Source organism: Neolamprologus brichardi, chromosome 1, assembly GCF_056152115.1.
Source record: "Neolamprologus brichardi isolate AB-2024 chromosome 1, ASM5615211v1, whole genome shotgun sequence".
In the NCBI taxonomy this organism is placed as follows: Eukaryota; Metazoa; Chordata; class Actinopteri; order Cichliformes; family Cichlidae; genus Neolamprologus; species Neolamprologus brichardi.
In genome coordinates this window covers 32,885,132-32,891,650 of record NC_142104.1, presented here as the reverse complement: position 1 = coordinate 32,891,650, position 6,519 = coordinate 32,885,132, and the positions used below count along the sequence as shown (strand labels likewise).

Genomic DNA, 6,519 nt, shown 5'->3' with positions numbered 1-6,519 from the left:
GAACGAGCTTTAACTTGCATTTGTGGATGACACGGTGAACTGTGTGACAGTTTCTTTTAGTGTTCCTGAGTGCATGCATTTCTATGACAAAATCATGGTTGTTTTTAATGCAATGCCACCTAAGGGTCAGAAGATCGCGAGCATCCAGTATTGATTTTCAGTCTCATCCCTCGCACGCAGAGATTTCTCCAGCTTTTTTTTTTTAAATCTTTTGATGAAATTATGTACTGTAGGTGACGAATGAGTCTTCACAACTGATGAACATTGAAGAACAGTCTTCTGAAATAGTTCAACAATTTGTAGACACTGTTCTTTTTTATACCCAGTCTTGTTCCTCCAGCTGATTTTTGTTTTTCAGACGTGTTGCTGCAATCAAATTCAAAACGAAACATTATTTTTCATGAAATAGTAAAATACATTCTAGTGTGAATAAAATATGGCTTTGTGAGATTTGCAAATTATTTTCAGATCACCTTTTTTAGAATTGGTTTTGGAACTTGTGGCTTGTTCACTTTGTGCACAACCTGATGCAACACTGCAGATTACATGTTAGTCAGAAGTATTAAAAGCGTATGTGCAATTTTTAATAGAGGTTTCTATCAACCGAGTTGTTTGTCATCTTTTGTTTTTTAATTCTACATGGCTTCCTAATTTTTTTTTGTCCACTTGAACTAACCAATGGCATCTGAGAAAGCTCTGGTTGCATGCAGGTAATCATGTGGAGAGCAATAGAAATAAGGGATTTTCTGAAATTCACTGAATAAACACCCTTTGTAACGGCCATGCTCATGAAATTTTTTTTTATTTATACACATTTGCAAACATTGACTGGTGGCTTGTGGACATAAATGGCCTGGACATTTTCTGGCTACATGGGGGGGATTGGCAGACTCGCTGATCGGTTCACAGATTGAAGATCAACTGTCTGATCTGAATGTATCCAGGATTTTGCCTCACAGATCAGAGGGGGTTGTGGCACATTTTGTAAAGCCACAAGAAAATGCTGATGATACCTTATCCTTGGCAAAGAGTTTCTTTATATATTAATAATCCATTTTAAATATCCAGAGGGGCCCAGCACACAAAGCCTCTTCGTCACCACAAATTCAGTGTTACAGCCACTGTCTTCAGGACGGGAGCAGGCACACTCTGACTCCTTTTTTTGTCTGGCCCATTGACATGTAAATGTCCTCCTGCTATAAGGCATCAGCAGAGAGCAGTAGGAGAAAAAAAACCCCACTGAATTGAAATGTCAATAGTAATTTTTGGCATGCGAGGGACATCTGAGAGTCAGGGGCTGCCTCCCAGGAGAAATGTAAAAAAGGAAGACAGTGAGGGACGTACTGAGAATGTAGAGGGAGGATGGTGTGTGTGGTGTGTGTGTGGTGTGTGTGTGGTGTGTGTGTGTACCGGAGAGAGTGAGAGATGGAGAATTGGAGAGGGATGGAAGATGTAATAGAGGGGGCAGATAAAGTGGAAGTCGAGGTGATGGAGGAGAGGAAGAAGGGGGAGTAATAGTAGTCAGAAGGTGAGCCGTCAGAGGAGAAGCAGAGTGGGAACAGCCGAGGGGGAGGGGGGGTATGGGTGAGTGGGTGAGGCAGCCGAGCACTGGTCCTCCTTTGGGAATCTCTCCCCATCCTCCTCTTCCTCCACTGATGGACAGCCTGAAATACCGCAGGAGCCACCTCCCGTAATGACTTGATGAATGAGCTTCTCCAACCAAACCCCGCACCCCCATCCCAGTAACACCTTCGCACCTCCTCTCGGCGTTCACATGCCCTCTCTCTCTCTTTCTCTCTCTCTGTCTCCCATTATAATATCACACCAGGATGCAGCAGTGTCTGCATTCACTCTAAAACATATTTACATACAGCCCTCAGTATGAAGTGCTGCACCTGTAATTCTGTCCCCCGGTTTAATTCAGTACTATCTAAGTGATACCATGAGTAAACTAGTGGAGTGAGATTTTATTATTTTCATATGCATATTAGATTGTATTGATACTGAAAGTAATTCAAAGCAAACAGTGTTTACTTTGGTCTGATTTGATTCCTCGGGTGATTCTGCTGCAATAACACTGTGTACTGTGCTGAGCAAAGTCATTAATACTGGATTTTCTAATCAATTGCACTGGCTCGGTCTTGTTTGTCAAATCAATGTTGTATGTACTTTGATGCTGCTTTTATTTTATCTGGTGTCCCTGTGTGTCCCCTTCTGTTCGTTTCTCCTCACACAAAGCAAAGAGAAAATGTTTCTGAACACCTCTGTTCATCTACTAGTATCATACTATAATGATGTATGCGTTTATGTATGTTCCCTGTCTCCTTGTAAACAAGTGGACCCTATAGGAAACTGTATCATGTATCAGGCATCGTGTATTTCAAACATTTATATATTTATTTATACACTAGTATGCAATGCGTATTACATAAATATATGTGCACTTTTTGACAGGATTAGGTGACGACAGCTGATGTTAAGATTTTTAAACTAAAAATTATGTCACATTTTTAATGATCCAGTAGAGCTGGGCGATATATCGAGTTTTTAAAAAATATCGATATATTTTTATACGAGATATAAGATGTGACAATATCGTTTATATCGATATTGTCACGGCTGGCGGGGTGAGCCGTGTGATGTGGAGGAAACGGAGGACCCAAAATGCAGACAGCCGATATGATGATTTGAGTGAGGGTTTAATTTACAGTGTACAAATAACAGAACTGAGGGCAGGACAGAACATAAACCTAAACTGGGTGAGCTAAATAACAAACCGGATCATACAAATGGGGTGGGAGGCAGAGAGACACAGACGAGGAACAGACACCATGAAACACAGATGAGCCGACAACGAACACAGACCGACACCCACTATATATACACACACACACAGGGTAATCGGGTAATGGCAGACAGGCGGGGACACAGCTGGAACTAATGGACATAACGAGACACAACCCTACAAAGTAAAACAGGAAACACACAGACTGTTTTACATAACAACACGAGGACATGAACAGAGCACCGAGGGAGACGCAGGTAGGGAAGATAAACACAACCAAACACCAACAACCAATACAAGATCAGAAATAAACTAGAAAGTGATAATCATCAACTGAAAGCGCTGGGTCACCGACCCAGGACCATGACAGTACCCCCCCTCCAAGGGCTGGCTCCAGACAGCCCAAAACAAAAACAGACGACCAACCCAGGGCGGGCGGCGGGGGGTCCAGGACGGAGGGACCACAACCAAACAAAAAACAAGCTCCAGTGGGCCAAACGAATTGTCCAAAACACATCACACACTGGAGTTCCCGAACAGGGTCCCAAAACATAGTTCAGGAGGCCGGCCCGGAGGCTGACAACTCAGGTCCAAAAGCCGACCGCGCGGGAGGCAGCGGTGGCGAAGTGGAAACAGTTCAGGCGGCCGACCGTGCGGACAGCAACGGCGGCGACGGGGAAACAGGTCAGGCGGCCGACCGTGCGGACAGCAACGGCGGGGAAACAGGTCAGGCGGCCGACCGTGCGGACAGCAACGGCGGCGAAACAGGTCAGGCGGCCGACCGTGCGGACAGCAACGGCGGCGGCGACACAAGTCCGGAGGCCGGCCGCGCGGAAGGTAGCGGCAGCCTGTGGGAGGTCATCCATATCGACGATGACGCCCAACAAGCGGCCTGGCAGATGACCGCCGATGTCGAGGCGGCAGTTTGGGACCTGAAGGCGGCGTGGCCTTCGCAGCACCAGACGAGACGGAAGCTGAGGCTGGACCAGACGAGACGGAAGCTGAGGCTGGACCAGACGAGACGGAAGCTGAGGCTGGACCAGACGAGACGGAAGCTGAGGCTGGACCAGGCGAAGCGGATGCAGAGGCTGGACCAGGCGAAGCGGATGCAGAGGCTGGACCAGGCGAGGCTGATGCAGAGGCTGGACCAGGCGAAGCTGATGCAGAGGCTGGACCAGGCGAAGCTGATGCAGAGGCTGGACCAGGCGAGGCTGATGCAGAGGCTGGACCAGGCGAGGCTGATGCCGGAGCTGGACCAGGCGAGGCGGATGCAGAGGCTGGACCAGGCGACGAAGAAGCCGGAGCTGGACCAGGCAACGAAGAAGCCGGAGCTGGACCAGGCGACGAAGAAGCCGGAGCTGGACCAGGCGACGGCGTGGGTGAAGCTGAGGCTGCAGCTGGCGAGGATGAAGACACGGAGGCTGCAGCTGGCGAGGATGAAGACACGGAGGCTGCAGCTGGCGAGGATGAAGACACGGAGGCTGCAGCTGGCGAGGATGAAGACACGGAGGCTGCAGCTGGCGAGGATGAAGCCGCTGCTGCTGCAGCTGGCGAGGATGAAGCCGCTGCTGCTGCCGGCGGTGTGGATGAAGCGGCAGCCGGCGAGGATGATGAGGCTGCAGCTGGCGGCTGGACGGGCTCCTCGGGCCCTCCAGCTGACGAGGCAGGAAGCTGGCTGGGTTCTCCTGAACCTCCAGCTGACGAGTCTTGGGGCTGGACGGGCTCCTCGGGCCCTCCAGCGGACGAGTCTTGGGGCTGGACGGGCTCCTCGGGCCCTCCAGCTGACGAGGCAGGAAGCTGGCTGGGTTCTCCTGAACCTCCAGCTGACGAGTCTTGTGGCTGGACGGGCTCCTCGGGCCCTCCAGCGGACGAGTCTTGGGGCTGGACGGGCTCCTCGGGCCCTCCAGCTGACGAGGCAGGAAGCTGGCTGGGTTCTCCTGAACCTCCAGCTGACGAGTCTTGGGGCTGGACGGGCTCCTCGGGCCCTCCAGCGGACGAGACAGGAGGCTGGACGGGCTCCTCGGGCCCTCCAGCGGACGAGACAGGAGGCTGGACGGGCTCCTCGGGCCCTCCAGCGGACGAGACAGGAGGCTGGACGGGCTCCCCGGGCCCCCCAGCGAAAACAGTCTCAGAACCAGTGGGCACTGGAGCCCCTGGCACACACAGAACAGAACCAGCAGGCGCGGGGACCTCTGGCAGGGACGGATCAGAACCAGCAGGCGTGGAGACCTCTGGCAGGAATGGATCAGAACCAGCAGGCGCACGGGCCTCTGGCAGGAACAAATCAGAACCAGCAGGCGCACGGGCCTCTGGCAGGAACAGATCAGAACCAGCAGGCGCACGGGCCTCTGGCAAACACAAGGCTGACTGCAGCTGCACCGAGCATTGACTCAGCTCAGGCAGCGACAGCCGGGTGCAGTCCTCAGCTGGCTTCTTTACCTCCAGGGGTCCAGAGTCTGCTGGGGGCTGAAACCCAGCCTCTGGGGAGGCCCTGGAGTGCGTCTCAGTCTCAGAACTGGCCAGCTCTTGAGGAACGTTTGCCTTTTTAACATGTTTGTCTCTCTGCAAAAAATACGCACTAGAAAAAGAGTCCAAAACGGGAGGCAGAGACGCAGCCTCCTGTACAGAGGGAGTCGGTGAAGATGGCATAGATGACTGGGCTAGTGGGGATACCGGGGGCCGAGCTGAATGCTGCTGTGCAGCTAAACGAGCTTGCGGCTGTGCAGCTAAACGAGCTTGCGGCTGTGCAGCTAAACGAGCTTGCGGCTGTGCAGCTAAACGAGCTTGCGGCTGTGCAGCTAAACGAGCTTGCGGCTGTGCAGCTAAACGAGCTAAGGACAGCTGAGCAGGAGAATGAACAGGCAACAAGCAGTTCTCCTTGTCATCTGCTGCACAAAACAAAGCCCCTGAATAAACTGTCCCACAGTCCAAAACAGAAAAAGGGTCCTTCTCACTCACCACAGCCTGTAGTGCTATAGTCCTAGTATCCGGCTGTGGGGTGACGCGCCGACGGCGCGATCGTCGCCTCCTCCCTGCGGACGGCTCCGGCGGGCCGGGCAAAACCTCCGGCGGGCCGGGCAAAACCTCCGGCGGGCCGGGCAAAACCTCCGGCGGGAGAAGCTGACGTGGCTGTTCCGGGGCGGCCGTAGTCCGCTGCTGCTGGACAAAGTCTGTGGATTCCCGAGCTTGCACCACCTCCCGGGCTTTATGCAGGTTGCGAATTAAGTCCGAAAGTCCCTTGAACCGGCAGAGGTAGGAATTTCCTTCCAGGATCGCCTCGATGGCTTTTAACCCCACCACCTTCGCACTTGCGTTGGTGGTGTGGGTTACCCAGTCCATCAGGCGTTGGATGCGTGCGAGGTCGCTCTCCCCAGACAAAGCTGCTGGATCCATCTTGTGGTCGGCTCGTACTGTCACGGCTGGCGGGGTGAGCCGTGTGATGTGGAGGAAACGGAGGACCCAAAATGCAGACAGCCGATATGATGATTTGAGTGAGGGTTTAATTTACAGTGTACAAATAACAGAACTGAGGGCAGGACAGAACATAAACCTAAACTGGGTGAGCTAAATAACAAACCGGATCATACAAATGGGGTGGGAGGCAGAGAGACACAGACGAGGAACAGACACCATGAAACACAGACGAGCCGACAACGAACACAGACCGACACCCACTATATATACACACACACACAGGGTAATCGGGTAATGGCAGACAGGCGGGGACACAGCTG

General features: G+C 52.3%; 1 pseudogene; it reads right to left on the bottom strand.

Moving 5' to 3' along the window:
- Positions 1 to 3,301: 3,301 nt before the first annotated feature.
- Positions 3,302 to 6,178, bottom strand: LOC148106443 (uncharacterized; annotated as a pseudogene).
- Between the last annotated feature and the right edge of the window lie 341 nt (positions 6,179 to 6,519).